The sequence below is a fragment of the Macaca thibetana genome, chromosome 3, assembly GCF_024542745.1.
Source record: "Macaca thibetana thibetana isolate TM-01 chromosome 3, ASM2454274v1, whole genome shotgun sequence".
NCBI classification, from domain to species: domain Eukaryota; kingdom Metazoa; phylum Chordata; class Mammalia; order Primates; family Cercopithecidae; genus Macaca; species Macaca thibetana.
The window spans coordinates 156,533,491-156,555,362 of record NC_065580.1 but is presented as its reverse complement, the minus strand read 5'-3'; the positions used below and the strand labels follow the sequence as shown (position 1 = coordinate 156,555,362).

Sequence of the window (21,872 nt, the reverse complement as noted above, 5' to 3'; positions counted from 1 at the left end):
GCTGAGGTGGGAAGACCACTTGAGCCTTGGAGGCTTAAGCCTGGGAGGTGGAAGTTGCAGTAAGCTATGAATATGCCACTGTACTCCAGTCTGGGCTGCAAAGCAAGACTTTGTAACACACACACACACACACACTCCAAACTGGCCCCAAGCACAAGGCAGATCAGTCCTATCAGTAGCTCAATCAACGCCTTTTAGATCTACTTAGAAATGTACCAAATATTCATCCCTAATGCCCCTACAGCATTTTATAATTTATAAGAAATATTTGCTATATGTTATTTAGTCTTCACAGTAGACCTATGACAGATCGTTTTTCCAATTTTCCAGATAAGGAAACTTGTCAGGTTGATAGGGGTTTAGGCAAAGCTGAGGGCACTACCAAACTCCAGGGGCAGCTATTCCCTCCCTTGCTATTTGGAGGCTGTGCATGATGTCCCTGGTTTTAAGTGACTCGGTCATGAATTACTTCAGTGGGAAGGCAGTGGTGTAGGACCCAGAATCTAAGTCATTTTTCTTGACTGTCACCGGTTCTTTTACACAAGATGAAAGGATCCCTTAAACAAACTTTCCAAGATCAAGGTATCCTGCTCGGGACCTGCCCCACCGACCCAGGTACCCCTTATGACATTCTATTTTCCATACCGTCCAGCAAAACTGGTTCCATGAGTATTTTAATGTTATGCTAACTCATTCCAGAAATTTTCTGGGGGATTTGTGCACACAGACACAGTGTGGGCTTTGTGATATAACCTATCTACGAGACGCCCTAGGATCGTGCAGTGTTAGGGCTGGCAGGAACCACACGGCTGTCAAGGACCAAATGGGTTCCAAGTATATGGGGTATGGGGTGATATCTCAGAGACTAGGAATTCATTGGGTAAGTATAGTTCATGTTACAGACACTTCAAGATTATATAACAATGGGCCATTTAAAATATTATTTCATATTAAACTAAACACATATAATGTGGCAAAGGATAAAATATCCACATGACTTTTCAAGACAACCCAAGTTTAACAGACAGGTTAAGCTGGCAATGGGCTGCTTTGGGCAAATCCCAAACCCTCTGGGGTTTTATGTTACGCTCTCCTTAGGCACAGGTAGATTGAAAGATTTAAGAAAAACTCAAACTCATCAATTAGCAGGTGAATAAAGCTTAGGGCCCAGACAAGATAAATGACTCATAAAGTTGTTAGAATTATTTGGAGAACTAGGCAGCCATGTCTCACATGCTTTCTATAAGATAATATGCCCAGTGTCTGAATTGGATAAGTGCCTGGGGGTGAATTGGCTGGAGCATGTGAAAAGGTGGTATTAGTGACTAGGAATGCCATAACAAGACACTGCAAACTGAGTGGTTTGAACAACATTTCTGGGGGCTAGGATTCTGAGACCAAGGTACCTGCAGGGCCTTGCTTTCTTTGAAGATGCTGGGGAAAGATGTGACCCAGACTTTTCTCCCAGCTTCAGGTAGTTTTTGACTTGCGGCAGCATAACTCCAGTCTTCACAGAGTGTTGCCAGAATGTGTGCATCTGTGTCTATGTCCACATTTCCCCTCTTTATAAGGGAACAAGTCATATTGGATTAAGGGCTCACCCTTCTACAGTATGACCTAATCATAACTAATTATATCAGCAACAACCCTATTTCCAAATAAGGTCACTTTCAGAGACATGGAAGGGGGGTTAGGACTTCACATACATAAATTTTGAGTGGGACAACATTTAACCCATAACAAAGGTCAACTCTATATTGACCTAAATTCAATGACCCAGGGGGTTCTGAGCATTGATAACATATTTCAAAGACCAAGATGAGCCTGTTTGGTGCCTTTTAAAGTTCAAAATTAGCAACTTACTATAACTTCAAAATTTACTGCAACCACATAGTCTAAGACTTTAACTTGATATCTGTGCAAAAATTTTTAAGAGTATACTTTTTGAAAATTTGCCAGTCCTTGGTTAAAATAAACAGGAACAAAAGCAATGGAGGTTTGATCTAACTGCCCCTAACAGAGGAGAGATCCATTTGCTAGTGCTGCATTATCAAAGAAGACCTTTTAGAGATTCCTAAATATTAATTAAGTGATAAGCAAAACATAGAAAAATCTCAGTCTTTGTTGAGTTAACTCATTTCTTATTTTAGGGCTCAGGAGTTAGATTTACTTTCATCATACGTTCCTACGTTAGGGTTGAAGGGGTTTGTTACAACTGAATACTTAGGACCTGGTCTGTAGAAGGCATTTAGAGACTGTGCTCCTTGTCTGGCTTCAGTGATATTTCATTTTCTGCTCATGTCCATGCATGCAGATGACACCTGGCACCCCTCCATGGCCTACAGCAACCATCTTCCAGCAGTAGAGTAATGAGGTATGTCTGTGAATTACTTCTTTTGAATTGTTTGTGGACCTTTTCTTATTTTATTGAAAACAGAAGTTTATAATGAGCAGACTGTTGAAAATGCTGCTTCATCTTCTAAGCACTATTAGCACATCTTCCCTCACAGTAAGCATGCCACCAAGAAATCAGTTGTAATTTCAAAGGAATAACTTATACCAATCAAACGCAAACTCAGTTTTCATATTTCTGCGATTCTGAGAAAAAAAAGGACTTTGAAAAATTATCTCTCAAAATAAATTTTGTCACACTGGAGTATTTAAATGAACAAAGATTTAACAAGGACTCATTATTCGGAGTAAAACTGATTCTCAGCAAAATAGCCATATTCATAGACTCTCAAATTCTACCTAAATTGACAGAATTATGGAATGCTACAGTGCATGGACTAGACAACAACAATCAGACTGCATGTGCTGCAGAGGAATAGATTGAGAGTGGGAGAAGTCCTACATTTTGTCCAAGTCTATATAGAGATTAAGGCCCATGCTGAGGGAAAGCCAGACTTCCTGAGAACTAGGTTGGGAAAGTAAGACCGTGAAAGATCAAAAACATGAGGTCAGGAGATCAAGACCACCCTGGCTAACATGGTGAAATCCCATCTGTACTAAAAATACAAAAATTAGCTGGGCATGGCAGCAGGCGCCTGTAGTTCCAGCTACTCAGGAGGCTGAGGCAGGAGAATTGCTTGAACCTGGGAGGCAGAGCTTGCAGTGAGCTGAGATCGTGCCACTGCACTCCAGCCTGGGCAACAGAGCAAGACTCTGACTCTCTCTCTATATATGTTTTTATGACATACATTTGCTTTTATATTAACTTGTGTTAAAAAAAAATGTATACTAGGGACTATGTATGTGTTTCTCTTCCTTTTAGCTATGTATGGTGGCTTAGTTTAAACTGAAAACACTAGGATATGACAAAACAGAAAAAAAAGACTTATTAATATTAGCAACTGCTATTTGTATTTAGAGAGTTGAGATGTAAAACTGCCTGTCTTGACCTTACTTTAGTCTTCAGTGTGTTTCCTAAAGGAGGATTTTGCTTGGAAAATGAGGTACTGTACACCAAGGTAGTGGGAATCAGTTGTTTGTTTGTTTATTTCTGTTGCCCACGCTAGAGTGCAGTGGCGCGATCTCGGTTCACTGCAAGCTCCGCCTCCTGGGTTCACGCCATTCTCCTGCTTCAGCCTCCCGAGAAGCTGGGATTACAAGTGCCCACCACCACGCCCAGCTAGTTTTTTTTGTATTTTTTTTTTTAGTAGAGATGGGGTTTCACTTGTTAGCCAGGCTGGTCTCGATCTGCTGACCTTGTGATCCACCCACCTCAGCCTCCCAAAGTGCTGGGATTACAGACGTGAGCCACAGTGCCTGGCCGGCTAATGGATTATCAATCTTCTTTCCAGTTGCAGTGATTTTCTGATTTTGCTTTTGAATTGTATATATCTTGAAGAACTTAGAAAGTTTCTCATTCTTTCATATATCTAAGCCAGGGACTCTTAATCTGGGGCCTGTGTACTCTCTATGCATAAAATTCAGGAAGCTCCATGAAGCTGGGTGTAGGAAAAAATCCTTTCACTAACCTCTAACTGAAATTTAAAATTTAAAATTATTAATATAGGCAACAAACCATAGTAGTATTATTACTGTGACTTCATCATCAATAAAAATTACTAATATTTGCAAAATCACATTTCAGATATAGCTCTCTATACATTTTTATTGACACTAATAGCTTCTTAAAATTTGCTATAGACACAAATCTAGCATGTAATTTAATACATTAATCAAGAAGAACATATCATACATCATGGATTTTATCTAATTTAATAACTATATTAGTTTATTATTGCTGCAGTAACAAATCACCGCAAACATGATGACATAAAAGAATACAAATGTATTATCTACAGTTCTGTAGGCCATAAATCCAAAATGGTTCATGCTGGGCTAAAAGCAAGGGGTTTGGCAGCCTGTCTTCTTTCTAAAGACTCAAGGGGAGAATCTATTTCCTTATTTTTTCCAACTTCTAGAGTCTGCCCACATCCCTTAGTTCATGGTCTCCTTCCATCTTCAAAGCCAGCAATGGCCCCTTGAGCTTCCCATTGCATCACTCTGACACGGATCCTCCTGTCTCTTCCTTCTACTTTTAAGGACATGGGGTTCACCCAGATAATCCACAATAATTTTCTTATGTCAAAGACAGCTGGGTAGCAAACTTAATTCTGTCTCCACCTTTAACTTCCCCTTGCCATGGAACACAACATATTCACAAGTCTGGCAACTAAAACAAGGGCATTTTTGGGGAGTCATAATTCTGCCTAACATATATATTAATAATAATTTGCTAAATTATTTCCTTTATAATATTATGTATATATATTTTTTTATTTAACAAAACTATCCTGAGGTGAGTTCCATGGGCTCCATGAGTTTGCCAGAGAGCTCTACGGCACACAGCCGGTTAAGAACCTCTCATTTGCGACAGTGATGCTGACAGCTAGAACCATAGCATTCTTCTAAGGAAACATCTGCCACAAAGTCACTTGCACATATTCTCTTTAATTCCTACTTCCCAATAATGTTACACAATAAAAAGATCTATTATGTTACTTTTACAGAAGAAGAAACCAGGTTTTGGTGAGTGATTTGCCAAAGGCCACACTGCTGATGGGCTGCAGGGCTAAATTCAAAGAGCACTCCACCGACCTTGGAGCTGAGACTCCCATTCTTCAAGTCTGCGGGCATTGCCCAGTATTCACTCACCGCCTGATATGCTTCGACCAAGAGGAAATTAGTACTGGATGAGTATCAGCCTACACTGTTTATTTCCCCTCTTATGGATGATCTGACCAGACTAGAAACGCTATCTTTGAAAAATGAACTCTAGCCACCTCTGTCCCCAGCTTTCCTGCATTATCAGAGAAAATCTTATTAACATGCACTTATAACAAGACTAGCACACGTCTCTCCCACCAACTGTTGCAGCTAGAATGAGCAAGTGAGCAGGTGCCAGTGCTATCAACGGGCTGTCGGATGCCAACTTCACGCTGTAGATCCGCTGATTTTTGGTGGGTTACCTACCACAGGTAGCTACAATAACTCTCAAACAAAAGTACACTGAAGATCTGGAACACAAATCTTTAAGTCATCGACATTAGTCTCTTTAATTGTAGGGCTTACTCAGGGTCCTATTTTCTCTGAATTTCTCAAGCCACAAAGACTAAGATCTAGCTCTGATTTTCACGTATTTGTTTGATTTGGTTTTGGTTTTAGTTGTAGCTGGATAGTATCTTCACTGTGCAACTTGGAACCGTATTTGACCTGGTAAAATTCAGGTCTGAATTGGCATTGATTTACTGCCATTGTGAATGGATGGTCATGGGTTATCATTGTAGTTGATCATTGCTGCTAGTTCACTGACTAGTGGAACATCTCTTCTAGGCTTTCAAAGGAAAGATGATATTGGATATTTCAAAAGAGCACCAGAACTCCCCAAACAGTGGCTCATAAACATTTCTGGTTGAACAAACCCATGGGACAAAATATCTCACCGTGACTTACTCTTCTATCTGGCCAGCTCTAGAAATGAACAGTCTGAGGCTTAGAACAGTGAGGGAAAGGGAAGAGAAGAGAAGAGGAAAGAGAAAGAGAGGATAAAAGAGTGAGGAATGAGCAGGGCGAGGAGAGAGGAGCAAGAGGATTTGTTTTTCACTCAATAACACCAAGTCTGTACCAGGGATGTTGGCCGACTCCTCAGCCAGGAGGGCATCAAGAATAAGGTCCTAGCAATGGTGATGGTCACAGGGCACAGAGCTGTCCCCGCCTTCCCTGTTCTCCACTCCTTCTTTAAGTCTGGGCACTTCCTCCTGCCTCAGCTCTCCCTCAGGAGAACAGTGCACCTCTCACTGAGAATAGAATTCTTGATGTGGAATACTGTGGTTACTGGGCATTACATTAAGACATATAGGATAAAACAAGCTTTAAACTGTCAGCATGGCATGATACTAATTTTAGAAAGCAAAATTAAAAAAGAACAACAACAAAAGAACTACACACGCGATGCGAAAGACTCAAATAACTGATGACATGAGATGTTAACAGCTGTTTAAGCCCCAAGCTGTGCAACTTCTGGGGCTGCCATCCATGCTGTGTTCCAATGGAACCTGGAATCCCCCCTTGAACTGTTCAATACAGAGGCCCTGATTATGTATCTCTGGGGGTGAAACTGTAAGTGGATTTTATTTTTTTCTCTTAGTAACTATTTGTAGTTTTAAAACTATCCAGTGGAAACATGCATTATTTTATTATCAGAAAAAAATCTTATTATTTGTATTTATTCCCTTATTTGTATAGTATATGAATAAGATACAGTAAAAGTTGACTATCATACCAGCTCTCATGTCTGCCTCTGAGGCTGGAAATCAAGGGCTGTTTATAGGGTTCTCTGGTGCTATGTTACTCAGAAGATTCAAAGGAAGACTGAGGCCCCCACCAGGTAGAAGGTAAGAGCCTATCAATGACTTGGTTTTGTGATACTGTGTCCCATGTCCTCATTGCCCATTTCACAGGTAACAGGAAATAATGGGAAAGTCTTGCAGCAACTTTGAGAAGAATGAGTTAGAAAAACCAGTGGAAGTAGATCTAGCCTACCATCCCTCACACAGTACAGAAACCCAAACCATGACAGGCAGCTGGGTTCAAAACCTGCCAGAGATTCAGCACAGTTTGAAATGACTTTTTTTTTTCTTTTTTGCAATTTTACAAAAGAAAACAGAACAGAGCTATTTCCATGTAGCTGAGTATTCTCTTACATGCTAAAAGATTTCTTCCAGTTATTTTTAGCCAGTTTATTTGCTATTTGATAAGAATAGGAAAGTCTAGCGAAAGTCTATGATTTATTCATAGCATTCTGAGAAAAAAAGAGTCTGGTAAATTCTAAGAAGTCTATTAGTCAGAGCTTTCTCATTCCCTTTACAACAGCTGGTGGCTTGCTTAAACTGCCTTATGGAATTTCAGAGAATACCTCTAAAAGGTAAATACTATAATGAATGTTCTACACTTGATAAACATTTGGAGTGCCTTAATTTTCCCACCTGTTTACAGGGACTCTTACTAAGAGAACAGGCTGTTGCTAAGGTCTGGGGTGGCTGTCAGCAACTTCTAGCTTCAAATATGCCAATTAAATTGCTCTTTGGGGAAGCTCGGCTCATCACGTGAAATCACTCAGGGAGTTGCTCTATGATTATGATATGCAGTGCTTCTCATTTAAAATCCCACTATGCTCCCCATATCCAGTCCCTCTACGTGTGGTGATAACAACATTCTTGACTTTTAACACTTCACCAACAACTCTATTAATCAAAGTGTGTGTCTATAGGAGATGAGCAAAGTAGCTGTATCTGACTCATTTTCATTCAAGAAGATGTTCAAAGTGATGCAAAGAACCACACATGCACAAAACAAGATATAAAGACACTGCTGCAAAGTGAACCATGGGTAGAATACTCTTGAACTGACTTGTGCTTTTTTTTTCCCAGATTCTTAAAGATTTACTGAAGGAGATTTGTTACTAATGTACTTCATGCTTGCATTTCAAAAATACGTAATGCATTTTATAAGCTGCTCTGTTAATCTCAAAGACGAATAAGCATCGGCAAGGCTTAGCTACCAACTGATCTCAAGCTCATGCGCGAGGGGACAGTAACGACGCTCATCCCACCTGACTTTGAGATAAGCAAGAAAGAATGAATATTCTAGCAAATAAAATCTTCAATTTGAAAGGTTAGATACCATTTCTCAGAACTTGCTACTGCCTGGGACGTCCATGATAAACATGAAAAATACCAGTGGGAGTCCCAGACTCACTTCATGGAGGAAAAATAAAACAAGCCAACATTGTTTTTACCACTTATTTGCTCCTCCTTGCTTCATTGGAAAAATCAAGTGGCTCAAACAAAATCGGCTTCATTCAGCTATAAAGTGCTTAAATGGTGTTTGATAACCAATGACAGCAGATTCAGGAGAGTTAGCAGCCCTTTCATGTTTCCAACACCATACTGTCGAGTTTGTATATATGGCCAAAGAAAATGTGGATCTGTGATGAGGACTATGTGTCAAGATTATTTAAAGCAAAGAGCCAGTAACAGTGGGTAAGCTATAGTAAGAAAATTCAGGAATCACTAGGTATATCCAGGAAAAAACTGCTACATGGGAAACATCAGATTGGTGGTTATAAAGGGAAAAAGATATATTTTCTTATTCTCTTACTAAAATATCAACTTTAACCATAATACAAAAAATATTGGCCTAGTGGTAATCAAAAAAGGGAAAAAATTATTTGTCCTATATTACTAAAACATTAATCACAAATACAAAGCATATTATTAGAGAAGTTACACTTTGATTGGAAAATAGACTTTCTATGTTAAAATAACAGCCACAACTTGGCCGGGCACGGTGACTCATGCCTGTAATACCAGCACCTTGGGAGGCTGAGGTGGGCGGATCATGAGGTCAGGAGTTCGACACCAGCCTGACCAACATGGTGAAACCTTGTCTCTACTAAAAATACAAAAATTAGCCAGGCATAGTGGTGCACACCTGTAATCCCAGCTGAGGCAGGAGAATTGCTTGAACCCTGGAGGGGGAGGTTGCAGTGAGCCGAGATCACGTCACTGCATTCTGGCCTAGTGGCAGAGCTAGACTATGTCTCAAATGACGATGATGATGATAATAATAATAATAATAAATAAATAAATAACAGCCACAACCATTCAATACCAGTAGCAGATTTCAGAAAATAGTCCTATGCATCATTAAAGCATATAGCTCTTCTATTTGTCTTATGGGTAAAAAATACAGCATTTACATTTTCACATACACGCTGCTGTATTTCTATAGCAGGCAAATCATGTACTCTAACGTCTGTCTTACATTTGTGAATATAACTTACATTTACAGCTGGATGTGGTGACTCACATCTGTAATCTCAGCTCTTTGGGAGGCTGAGGTGGGTGGATCACTCGAGCTCATTAGTTTGGGACCACCCTGGGGAACATAGTGAAACTCCTTCTCTACAAAAAATACAAAAGTTAGATGGGCATGGTGTTGTGCAACTGTAGTCCCAGCTACTCGGGAGGCTGAGGCAGGAGGATCTCTTGAGCCTGGAAGGTGGAGATTGCAGTGATCATGCCACTGCACTACAGCCTGGGTGACAGAGCACAGCAAGACCCTGTCTCAAAAAACAAAAATGTATAAATAAAAATAAATTGCATTCACAGGAGACTGCTGGAGCTGCCCTGTGGACAGACCATCATAGAGCAGCTTTCTCTGTATACCCTTGCCCCTCCGTTCCTGCATACAGGCCCTTTTCCTGAACTGCTCTCCAAGAGCACCAATCCCTGGAGCTTTGCAACCAAAAGCCACCAGTATTTGCTAAATGCACCTGTGGGAAAATGGGTAGAGTTGAGTCACTTTTATTTTGCTAAGTGGAACCACCCTACTTGGAGAGAGTATGTTTAATTTGGTTGTAGAGGAGAGAATGGAGTGTGGACACAGTGTGGGTCCCAGCAGATTCCATTCTAGGAATTTCATCACCGATTTATTTAATTTCTGACTCACACTGTCAGGCAGGGAAGAAAACATGAACTGTAAGTATTTACCATTCTGAGTCACTTCTATTTGCGAAAGCAAATAACCATTGCTTTTGTAACTTTTACAAAAGAAATAAATCAATAGTGAAATTACTAAAATGGAATATGCTGACAGCCACGCTGCATCCACACTTTAAATGGGAATTAATATGCTATTTATAAATCAAAAAAAGAAGGGAAAGATCTAAAAAGTCAATTTTTGGATTATTAGAATAACTCTATTATGTATTTCAAATGCAAATTGGTAACGGTAAAAGATCCCAAGCACAGGTTAATTTAAATCAAATTAAAAATGCTAACTAGTTTGGCATTTAAACATGGAGATAAACAACATTTTAAAATTAGTATTGTTGTTGTTGTTATCATTATTACTATTATTTAAAGACAGAGTCTTGCCCTGTCGACCAGACTGGAATGCAGTGGTGCAGTCATAGCTCACAGTAACCTCAAACTCCTGGGCTCAAGGGAAGCACCTGCCTAAGCCTCTTGAGTCACTCAGACCACAGGTGCAAACCACCACAGCTGGCTAATTTATTTATTTATTTATTTTTAAATTTTTATTTATTTATGGTTTTTTTTTTTCACTTTTTTATAAAGACAAGGTCTTTTTCTATTGCCCAGGCTGGTCTCAAACTTCTGGTCTCAAGTAATCCTCTTGCCTCAGCCTCCCAAAGTGCTAGGATTACAGGCATAAGCCGTTGTGTCCAGCCAGAAAAACAATATTTTGACAAAAGGAATGATGGCTAAATACTACATTTCTAAGGTAAATTTTTGGTTATTAAAAATTTTTTGGCCGGGCGCAGTGGCTCAAGCCTGTAATCCCAGCACTTTGGGAGGCCGAGACGGGCGGATCACGAGGTCAGGAGATCGAGACCATCCTGGCTAACACGGTGAAACCCCGTCTCTACTAAAAAATACAGAAAAACTAGCCGGGCAAGGTGGCGGGCGCCTGTAGTCCCAGCTACTTGGGAGGCTGAGGCAGGAGAACGGTGTAGACCCGGGAGGTGGAGCTTGCAGTGAGCTGAGATCCGGCCACTGCACTCCAGCCTGGGCGACAGAGCAAGACTCCGTCTCAAAAAAAAAAAAAAAAAATTTAAATTTGGTAAAATGACCTGAACGTGGGTAAGCTCCCTAATACCTAAAACACAAAGTTATTGTTGTTTCCTCTGTGTACAAAATTGCAACTTGTCCTCATTGAAGAGTGGTTTTTTTCTCTAAAATTCTTCATATTTTTGGAAGTTGATGTCAGTCCGTGAGTGTCACTTGTTACATACGCAAGGGAAGAACTTTCATCAGGCCCTCAGTTGCCAAAAGCACAGTCATTTGCAGCCATAAATTCCAAGAAAATAAAACAGAAAGTAGAATTCAAAAGGAGTTCAGGCCGTGAACCCTAATGCCCAAGATGTCACACCTCTCTACTCTTTCCTACTTGTATATTGATTAGCAAAGGGTTTTTCCAAGACTCTTTTCTTTCACACTGGAGAAATAACTGCTAGATCCTTGCCAAGTATCCAAAGGAGATTTCATTTTCTATTTTTCACTGGGAGGAGGTGAGGGAATGACATCTCCCCTTTGTTCCTCTGACTCAGAGCCTGGGGCCTGAGCCTGGTTTCCCAAAAGGCCTGTGTACGTTCACCCCAATGGCAAATGCCAATATGCAGTGGGTTCAGAATGATGAGGAAAACCAGACACAGACATGAACCCAGTGAATAAGCAGCATTTCACACACAGTGACCACTACTTAGTAAAATTTCTATGAAAGAGCTCATATGTAATCACACTGAAAAACAGAAACGAGGCCCGAGCACAATGCCTTCATACTCTGTGAAGTTATAAAAATTTTATACATGCATTCTGAAGCCAAACAAAACTAGAACAGAAAGCAAACTTTATTAGAAATGCTTTGATTTTTCTCTAAAAGAATCTAGGCTGGGTGAGGTGGCTCACACCTGTAACCCCAGCACTGTGGGAGGCCGAAGTGGGCGGATCACGAGGTCAAGAGATTGAGATCATCCTAGCTAACACGGTGAAACCCCGTTTCTACTAAATATACAAAAAATTAGCCAGGCATGGCGGCATGCACCTGTAGTCCCAGCTACTCAGGAGGCTGAGGCAGGAGAATCGCTTGAACCCAGGAGGCAGAGGTTGCAGTCAGCTGAGATTGGCCCACTGCACTGCAGCCTGATGACAGAGCGAGACTCCGTCTCAAACAAACAAAAAAAAAGAATCTAAAACTGCCCCCTGCACTCTAAAATAACAAAGAAAGCACTATGAAATCACTAATGAGTATAGCCAGGTTCAATATAGAAATAAACGCTATATAGGCTATGCTTCTAAAAAAAAAAGACTATGAAATTGAAGGGAGAATTTATTAATTCAACAGAGATAGTATTTTTATGAGGAATATTCTAGTGGCATTTTATACATGACTGGTTGTTACACTGTAATAAGTCCTCCTTTTAGGAATTAATATATATCAATTTTTAAATAATAAGTTGCTCAAAATGTTAGTATTGTTGACCAAAACTAAGACTGTCGAGGCCTGATACCGGTTTGATAAACATTTGTTGGAAATCAAACGTGACGATTGACAAAGGTTTATTGGAAACTAAATGTGAGGACTGACTCAGGAAGTCAACAAAAGTTGGGTATGTTCCAGAGGTGGAAGGCCTTTATAAGAAAGTTTAGAAGGAAGGGAACTCCTCACACCAGAGCTGTCGTTTTTCACTGGCGGGTACGTTACAGAAGTTACAATCATTGGCTACAGACTGCAACATACAGGTTAAAGGGTCTGTGTGCAAGACCATCAGCCAGACTTCCTGATTCTGAAACAAATCAGGATACTTTTCAGTGTAAGTTACATAGTAAACAGTATGTCAACAATCTGAGGAACTCCTGATAAGACCCCACCCAGGGACCGGATGTTGCCATGGATCACAAGACCTCTGCCAGATGGGTTAATTTGGAAGCCTGCCAAATCTGACCCATAGGTTATCAGTATGGTGCTTATTCATGTATTCTAATAAAAGCAAGAAATTTATGTTTGAGAAAATCATGTCATGTTTCTTTTATAGTTTAAAAATTCTACAAAATTCCTGACCTTTAAAAAATGTATCAGACTTGTTTTTGCACTGTTCCCATAGGTGTTAATAATAAAGGTTGGATTTGGGAGAATAATAAAATTATATTCATTTGTGTCATTCTCTTCATGGTATATTGCTTTATAGTTCATAAAGTGCTTTCACATTTTCTGACTCACTTTTGAGAAAAGAGGAAAGCAGAACAGATATGATATAATCTTTATTTTATAGATAAATAGGAATTTTCCCACAGCCCTCAAGTTAAAAGGGCTGATAAAAAGTGACATTAAAAATACATTCACATATAGATAAAATTTTAAATGCAAGAAATTCAGCTTAATGTAAGTTATTACATTAATTTCTTGATTAGAGTATCAATGTCACAGCTCTTATTGAAAAATAAATGTCATAAATTTAGCGTATGTTACTTAATAACAAAAATATTCAAAATGAATGTGATTGTGGTTAACTTTACCATTTCTCCAAAGAAAAGGCTTCCTCAACTAAAAACATGGAAAAGATGAAACTAGAATCACTAATGTTATTTTCAGTTCTAATATTCCATGAGTCTACAAACTTTATAATTCTTTATAAAGTTACAATCCTGCACTTCCAGTAAAACAGTCTCTTTGCACCTCTGCCTATACATAAGTCACTCTTTCACCAACCTACAAAACGTATTCTATTTGAGTTCTTCCTTTTGGGGGAAACACCTGCATGCAAAAAGCTTTCTCCAATGAGAAAGGCAAGGGAGACAGGTTGCACTGTTTTGCAAGAAGAGACTGTGTGTGTTTGCAGGAGGAAATTAACATAGCAGTGATCTTTCCCTCCCAATTATACAATTCAGTTATCACACACAAGAAGAAACTCCCTTGTTCGTTATGTCGAGTGAACCTTGTTCTTTCTTACAAAACTGAGTCTATTTTCTTTCATATCTGTTATTCCACAAACACTGACTTCACACCGACTCTGGGAAATCACCCCACTGCACACTGGGGATACAACAGCAAGCAGAGAGGTAGGTTTACTCTCCTACTAAATCTCATCTCTATTACTTCACGTCATGGGAAATTATGGGTATCTTGTGATGTTCCGGACTCTCAAACGTCAGAGACCTGTGAATGAAGGAGTGAAACCTGGTGATCCTCAAAGCCTGTAGGAGAAGTGGGAGAGGAGAGAGTGGGAGGCTGTCTTCACATTGATGGCATTGTTCTGTCTCCATCTATTGCCGAGGGCCAGTAGAGGTCAGAATATTCTTAGCAGATTATCGACTTCTGACTATTTGATTAATCAATGATAGAAATTGTTGTCCATTTGTCGATTTGTACCTTTGCTCAGTGAAGTTATCACAGTGAATTTATACTACCGTACAGTTAGATGCCATAAAAGTAATAGTGCGCTAACCTCCCTTGTTCACACCTGGGCAAGGCCTCTCCTGAGACCCATTAACAGCACAACTGCGTCCCTAGTGGCCACTCCCAGAACTGCAGGGAAGGGAAGGGACCGTAGAAAATTCTCAGCTTCAATGCTTGCCCATTTCCTCCACTATTTTTTTGTTTTTATTTTTTTGAGACGGAGTTTCACTCTTGTTGCCCAGGCGGCAGTGCAATGGTGCAGTCTCGGCTCACCGCAACCTCTGCCTCCCAGGTTCAAGCAATTCTCCTACCTCAGCCTCCTGATTAGCTGGTATTACAGGTATGTGCCACCATGCCCTGCTAATTTTTTGTATTTTTAGTAGAGACGGTGTTTCTCCATGTTGGTCAGGCTGGTCTTGAACTCCCGACGTCGGGTGATCCACCCGCCTTGGCCTCCCAAAGTGCTGGGATTCTTACATTGACTGCATAGAAAGAGGAGAGAAAGTAACCTACCTATCCCATACATACTTCAGCCCAGGTCCTGTGCCTGATCTGTAATGTGAATGAAGAGTCATGGATAAAGGAAAAGAAAAAAAGAAAGGAAGAACTATCTTGGGAACAACAAAATTTGAGAACACAACTATGCATATATGTCTTAGTCTGTTTGGTGCTGCTATAAGGGAATACATGAGGATGGGTAATTTACAAAGAAAAGATTGATTTGGCTTATGGTTCTGCAGGTTGTGCAAGAAGCACGGCACCAACATCTGCTTCTGGTGAGGGCCTCAGGGAGTTTCAAATCATGGTGGAAGGTGAAGAGGGAGCAGGCAGGTCACCCGACCAGAGAAGGAGAAAGAGTGATGGTGGGAAGTGTCAGTCTCTCTAAAACAGCCAGTTCTTGCATAAACTAATAGGAAAAGAACTCACTCATTATCACAGGGATGCCACCAAGCTATACATGAGGCATCTGTCCCTATGACCTAAACACCTTCCACTATGCCCCACCTTCATCATCAGGGGCCAAATTTCAATATGAGATTTGGAGGGACAAATATCCAAACTATGTCAACATGGATGTTGAATGAATGGACAGAATAAAAGAAAAATAACATATTAGACATAGAATTTAAAAATAAAAAACTTTATGTAACAACAACAACAACAAAACATAAGTGAAGTCAAAAATAGTCAAAATATCCTCCAGGCACCAGATCACAGACTGGAACAGAAAATAGAAAGGCACTTCATTAATTTTCAAGGCTTTGCACTCAAAACTGCTAGGTAAGCAATGCAGTGAGAGATTGCACACAGATTTCATAAGAAACCTCCAAGGCCATTTGTGTGATCAGGACAGACAACCTGGGCATGAACTTGGAGGCACACATTTTTCTTCAAAAAATGTGCCAAAATGAAAGCAACCCCCCAAAATAATTTAAGAGTAACAGTGGCAAGTGCAAAGAAAACTGGACAAGTATGGTGAACCCTACTCCTTATTCCCAAAGAGATACAGGACAGCTGTTGCAGAGCCCCGCATGCTCAATTTACAATTCCTGGATCGTTTTTCTACCCTGTTTTCACTGAGCCAGGGAGCCACGCAATGCTTCATCATCCCAGGGAAAATGAACAAGGCCGTCTTATTAACTGGGCTACATCACCCTTTTTCCTCTTAAAACAGAGCTCACTGTTAGAAACTCACACTGGATTAGCGAGAAAATGCTCCAGGCTTCAACTTAACACATCAGAAAATCAGAGTTTATCTCCTAATTTAAAATAAACCATGTATTTTTGGTTCTTTGTTTTCCTTTTTGACAATGCATAAAATGGACAGAGATTTCAATGAACAGCAGACAGACAATTCAGGTTGCACCAATGCATATTCCAATGTTCTGTGGCAACATCTAATAGTGTAAATAAGATGAAAAAACTAATGATCCTTTATGAAAGATTTTGTTTTCTTTATGGGGCATGATAATGGCATGCACAAATGGACCCTGCAGAACAATTTGCTTTCATTCCTTAGTTTTGCTCTTATGCTAGTAAATGTGGGATTAATGTATAATGTCTGTGAAACATTCATAATTATTAAACCATCAACAGAGCTTATCAAATCCCACATATTCCTCTCCAGTGAGCTTTTTAAAGGGAACAACTTTGATTTCGAGTATAAAGATGTGGAGTGGGTCAGTTGATGATTCTGTCCCCAAATTGCGGCAAGGGTGTTGTCTTGGAAGGAAAATGAAAAGCTAAACTAATGCAGCCTATAGCTTTTGATGAAAGGACATTTTTCAAATTTTCGGAAGCAAAGTTAAGAAAAGATTACTTAGAAATTGGCACTGCTTAAAAATATTGGTATATCCATAAAGGCAACTTCTTATTTCAGAATATTAGTAGGGTAACTCCTACTATAATCTGAAAACTAAAGAAGTATATATTTACAAGTGTTGTCGTAGATTTTTAAAAAGTCTTGGAATTCATTTAAGAAAAAATTAAAATAAATTTTGCACACTGTTCCTTTTTCTTGAAAAAGAGTTTTTGCCTAAAGCTATAGACTGCATTAACTTATTGTTTTGAAAAAAATATATACAAATGAAGGAAGAGTTACAAGAATAGTACAATAAACTGTAGCATACCTTCCTCTTCCACTCACCACTTGATGACAAGTTGCCTCATTTTCTCCATTGCTTTCCCTTTTTCTCATTCTAATGAAAACAATTATTGTTGCTGCTGAACAATTGGAGAGTAAGTTGCATACATGATGTATCTTTCTCCCCAAAGGTTTCAACATTATCCTCTGAGAACAAGGAGGGTCTTTTATACAACCACGGAACGGTGATCAATTTCAGAAAAAAATTAAAATTTAACTGTGATGGTCTTTGATTTGAAAGACTTAGAGGAGTACTGTAAAACTCCAATTGAAGGTAAAAATACTTTTAAAAATTACAATCTTTTCTGACTCCTCACTCACAACAAAGTAAAAGCTTCACAAGGGCAAATATTCGACTTCATTCCTGGGTGCGCAAGCCCTCCCAGGAGAGCTTCACACTCAGTACACTCATAGGCAATGTTAACTGATTTCAAAAATTATTCCTCAGACAATATTTAATTATTATTAAGTATCTCATGTGTCTAGTATAGTATATTAAATCATTCTTGACTATGTTTAACATCAAGAAGGTTGCTATGACCCATATTCTTGGGAACATGATATACTTTTTAAAGGATACTACAAAACTTTCTTTTTCTTCATAGATAACCCTCAAAGACTCACCTAACTCTTGACTTCTTTTGAAATATGTTCTGCATGTGTGCTGCTGATTTGGATTTTAACATCTAGTGGTAGCATCTAATAAGGTGGTTCACATTTCAGGTTGATTAAAGGATCATTTAATAATTTTATTTTTTATCTCCCCCACCACACACACACACACACACACACACACACACACACACACACAGATCTTTCAAAAGAAAACCAAGTACTCGCTCCAAACTGACCTCTATTAAAATTAATTTTTTAATAACTGCTTGGTTTTATCACTACTTCCCCAAATGCTAATTAATTCTAACTCTAAACTATGTAATTATAATACTTCTGATGAAATACAAATTATCTGGTGCCCCTGGGGTGAACAAGTTAGAATGTATTTCATGTTCCATTCAACAGAGGAAAGGGATATTTCTCAGACCATGGGAACAACGTAGCAGCCTCACTGGCTCCCCTCCCCCAAACACTGGCAGTTCCTGTTTCTTCCTCTTTAGCAGGAAGACGGGAACAGAGTTGACAGTTGGCATCCAGTCAGTTTAATGCCTCTCTCCATGGGGCTGTGAGGAACGGTGGCATGCCAAGTTATTTTTGGCCAGGCACGGCAACACACAGAGCCTTCAGGAGCCTTCATTTAGGCAGTGGCGGCCAATGTACCTGCAGAATGTGAATTGACGTTGCCATGGAGATAGAACAACTCTTCCCGGTTCTGTCAAAATCCATCTCTATCTGCAACTAGGCAGAGGTCAGCAAGGAAAGAAACACAAGTGCCAGGGAGAACATTCGAGAAGGGAAGGACTCTGCAGTGCCCCAGTGTGGGAGAAATTTGATGGGCTTTTTCTGCTAGCGTTCATATACACCATTGTGTTTCAAATCCAGATCTGTTTATTCATTAGACAGTAGCAAATCCGGATACACACACACGCACATGCACCATATACATATACACACACACACCTTATATATTTATATAATATATATTCACCGTACTCTTTGTGTAAATATACATATATATACACACATACATATATACCATATATTAACATATGTATATATACCTAATATACTCTGTGTATGTATATATATGTATTAAATATATGCACGCACATATATACCCCCACATACCTTACGTATATATACACTGTATATATTTACATATAAATACTAATGTACCTATTCACTTTGTATACTCTCTCTGCATATACATATATATGCACCCCCACACACATACACTTTGTGTATATATATATGTTTATGTATTTAAATACTTATATATAAATGCAAATGTACATATTCACCTTATATAGTCTCTGTATATACATATATCTACACATACACATATACCAACATACACACATCTATACACACACACACAAACAACACACACATACACACATTTTCTTCTGGAACCCAAAGCCAGCCTTTGCAGGCTGCCATATAACATTGTTAGGGTCTCATTTTTAGCAAGTTTTTGCACAAGGTTGACTCAGATAATCTCTAAGCTGTCCTTTTCTGATATGTCTATGACGCCATTTAACATTCTGCTTTCAGTCTTAATGTGCATTAGCCTGTTCTACCTGGAACTTCAACAAAACCATGAAAACAGGACAGTGCATGCCATAAGAACACATAAATAAGAGCTGTGAAAAAAACCAAAGTGCTTCCTCTCTGATCCCCTCTTTGGGATGCAGTTCGGGGCGCTGCTGTGGGCACTGAGACCTGCCTAGGCTTAACTCCCGAGGTGGCAGGAGGAAAGTGACAGTGCTGTGTCTCTGGCAGACTCTCATTACTGGAAATGTGTTGTTGCTGCCTGTTCCTGAGTTCAGCCTGGGTCCAGCCCAGTGCTCTCATTTTTAATCACCTGTTTGGTCCTGCACATGGCTCTGAGTGTGAGCTTCAGCCCGAGTGCCAGCCTCTGGGTCCTATGCTTTCCTGGACTCGGCAGACTCTTGCTTCACAGAGATCTGGGTGCTTCATGCAGAGGGCAGGCACACCTTGGGTCCAGGGACACAGGGGACCAAGGAGGGCACATAGAACCTCCGTGATGGGTATTAGTGAACCTCAATGCTGAGTATTCTTAAACACAGAGTGAATAGCCGATATTCCAATTCAATAGGAATCTGTGTGTGCATTCCAATGGACCCTTCAGTTCTGACCATTTGCAAGACTCTGAAGGCCTGAGATGTGTCCTGTCTTGCTGGGTGAGGCACAAGCCCAGTCCTCTGCTGACATGTGGCAGCCAGTCTGTCAAAGAGCCTCGCAGACCATCTGCACATATTTTCAATGCAGTTTGCCCTTATATACATATATTCACCACCTAATACCTTAAAATTGTACTTCATTGAATTATAGGAAGAATATTCATCCATCATGATAAAACTGTGCATGGTTTAACAGTGGGATATGTTCTGATAAGTACGTCATTAGGCAATTTCATTATCATGCAAATATCATAGAATGTGCTTATGCAAACCTAGATGGCATAACCTACTACATGCCTAGGCTTTATTGTGTAGTCTGTTGCTCCTAAGCTACTAGCCCGTATAGCATGTTACTGCATAAATATTGTAGGCAATGGGAACACAATGTTAAGTACTTCATTTCTAAACATACCCAAGCATAAAAGTGTTACAATAAAATGCAGTATTATAATCTTATGGGACTATTGTCATACATGTAGTCCGATGTTGACTGAAATGTCATTATGTGGTACATACCTGTAGTTATGAATCTGGTAATTCAAGAAAATGTCCAGATAGCCCTTTATTTTACTCTTCCTAGGTGTGTATAAATATATGATGATGAGTGTTATGTGTGAGCTTGGCTAGGCTGCAGCAATACCTACTTATTTCATCAAACACTAATCTGGGTATTGCTGTGAAGGTATATTGTAGATATGCTTAACATCTACAATCCAGTCAGTTGAGAACCTTATGGAAAAAAAAAATCTCAGTGCTATGGTCTGAATGACTGTATCTGCCCAAAATTTGTGTATTGAAATTCTTACTTGCAAGGTGATGGTATTAGGAGGTGGGGATTTGAGAGCCCTCATGAGTGGTTTTGTGCCCTCTTAAAAGACACCTGAGAGAGACCCCTCGCCCCTTTGGCCATCTGAGGATAAAGCAGGAAGGCGCTGTCTATGAACCAGTGAGTGGGTCCTCCTCATCAGATACTGGATGTGCTGGTGCCTTGTTCTTGGATTTCTCAGCCTCCAGTACTGTGAGGAAGAAATTTCTATTGTTTACAAGCCACCCAGTTTATGGTATTTTGCTGTGACAGCCCAAATAGACTACGATACCCAGAGGAGAAATTCTGACTCAAGACTGTAACATAAAAATAGAAATCCTTCTTGAGCTTCCAGCCTCTTGCTCTGCCCTATAGATTACAGACATGCCAACCCTACAATTGTGTGGGCCAATTCCTTAAAGTCTCTCTCTCTCTGTCTCTCTGTGTTTGTGTGTGTGTGTGTGTGTGTGTGTGTGTGTGTGTGTGTGTGTGTGTACATACACATATAAAATACCCTGTTGATTATTGGTTCTAGGTAACTTGAATCACTAGGGTAGTTTAAATCAAATCATAAAATACATGACCTTCCTTCATACATCATTCTAGACTCCAAACTTTGTTGCCCCTGACTCCTAATATAAGCATATATTTTTATTATTTCAGATCTTGCATCAGAAGGCATTTAACGACTCTAAATGAGTATGTTTCCTTAATGACATTATTCATTTGCCCTAAATTATATGTGAAGTAGATTAGCTTGCAATCGTGGAATAAATTTCTCCTGGAATAAATTCTAGGAGCCATAAAACTACAAACTTCCAGTTGAATTTTGGCAGTATACTTACTTGCTCCCATTCTAAAGGCACACAGGTCAGTAGTTATACCTTACTTTAAATACTATCTTTCTGCAAGAGAAAATAATCCTCTGCAATAAGTATGGCAAGTCAATTAAGAGGAGCAGGATTCAATGCAATGCTATTATCTTCCAGAAAATATGCTTTTCACGAAAGTATTTCAAAATCAAAGATTGCTGTCAACAACTTAAATGCATTAAATATTTTTATATTTGATAGGTTCTTGAGGAGGAAATAAAACACAAACACTAATGTGAGAATGG

At 39.5% G+C, this 21,872-nt stretch overlaps 1 protein-coding gene and 1 non-coding gene across 3 annotated transcripts in view; one reads left to right on the top strand and one right to left on the bottom strand.

The window, feature by feature from the left end:
* DSCAM (DS cell adhesion molecule) overlaps window positions 1-21,872 on the bottom strand; it is an 861,731-nt gene that overhangs the window by 471,641 nt on the left and 368,218 nt on the right. The window lies entirely within an intron of this gene.
* LOC126951846 (small nucleolar RNA SNORA51) lies at window positions 14,929-15,064 on the top strand. The gene has a single exon (XR_007724693.1). It is a non-coding gene; the product is annotated as a small nucleolar RNA SNORA51 (small nucleolar RNA).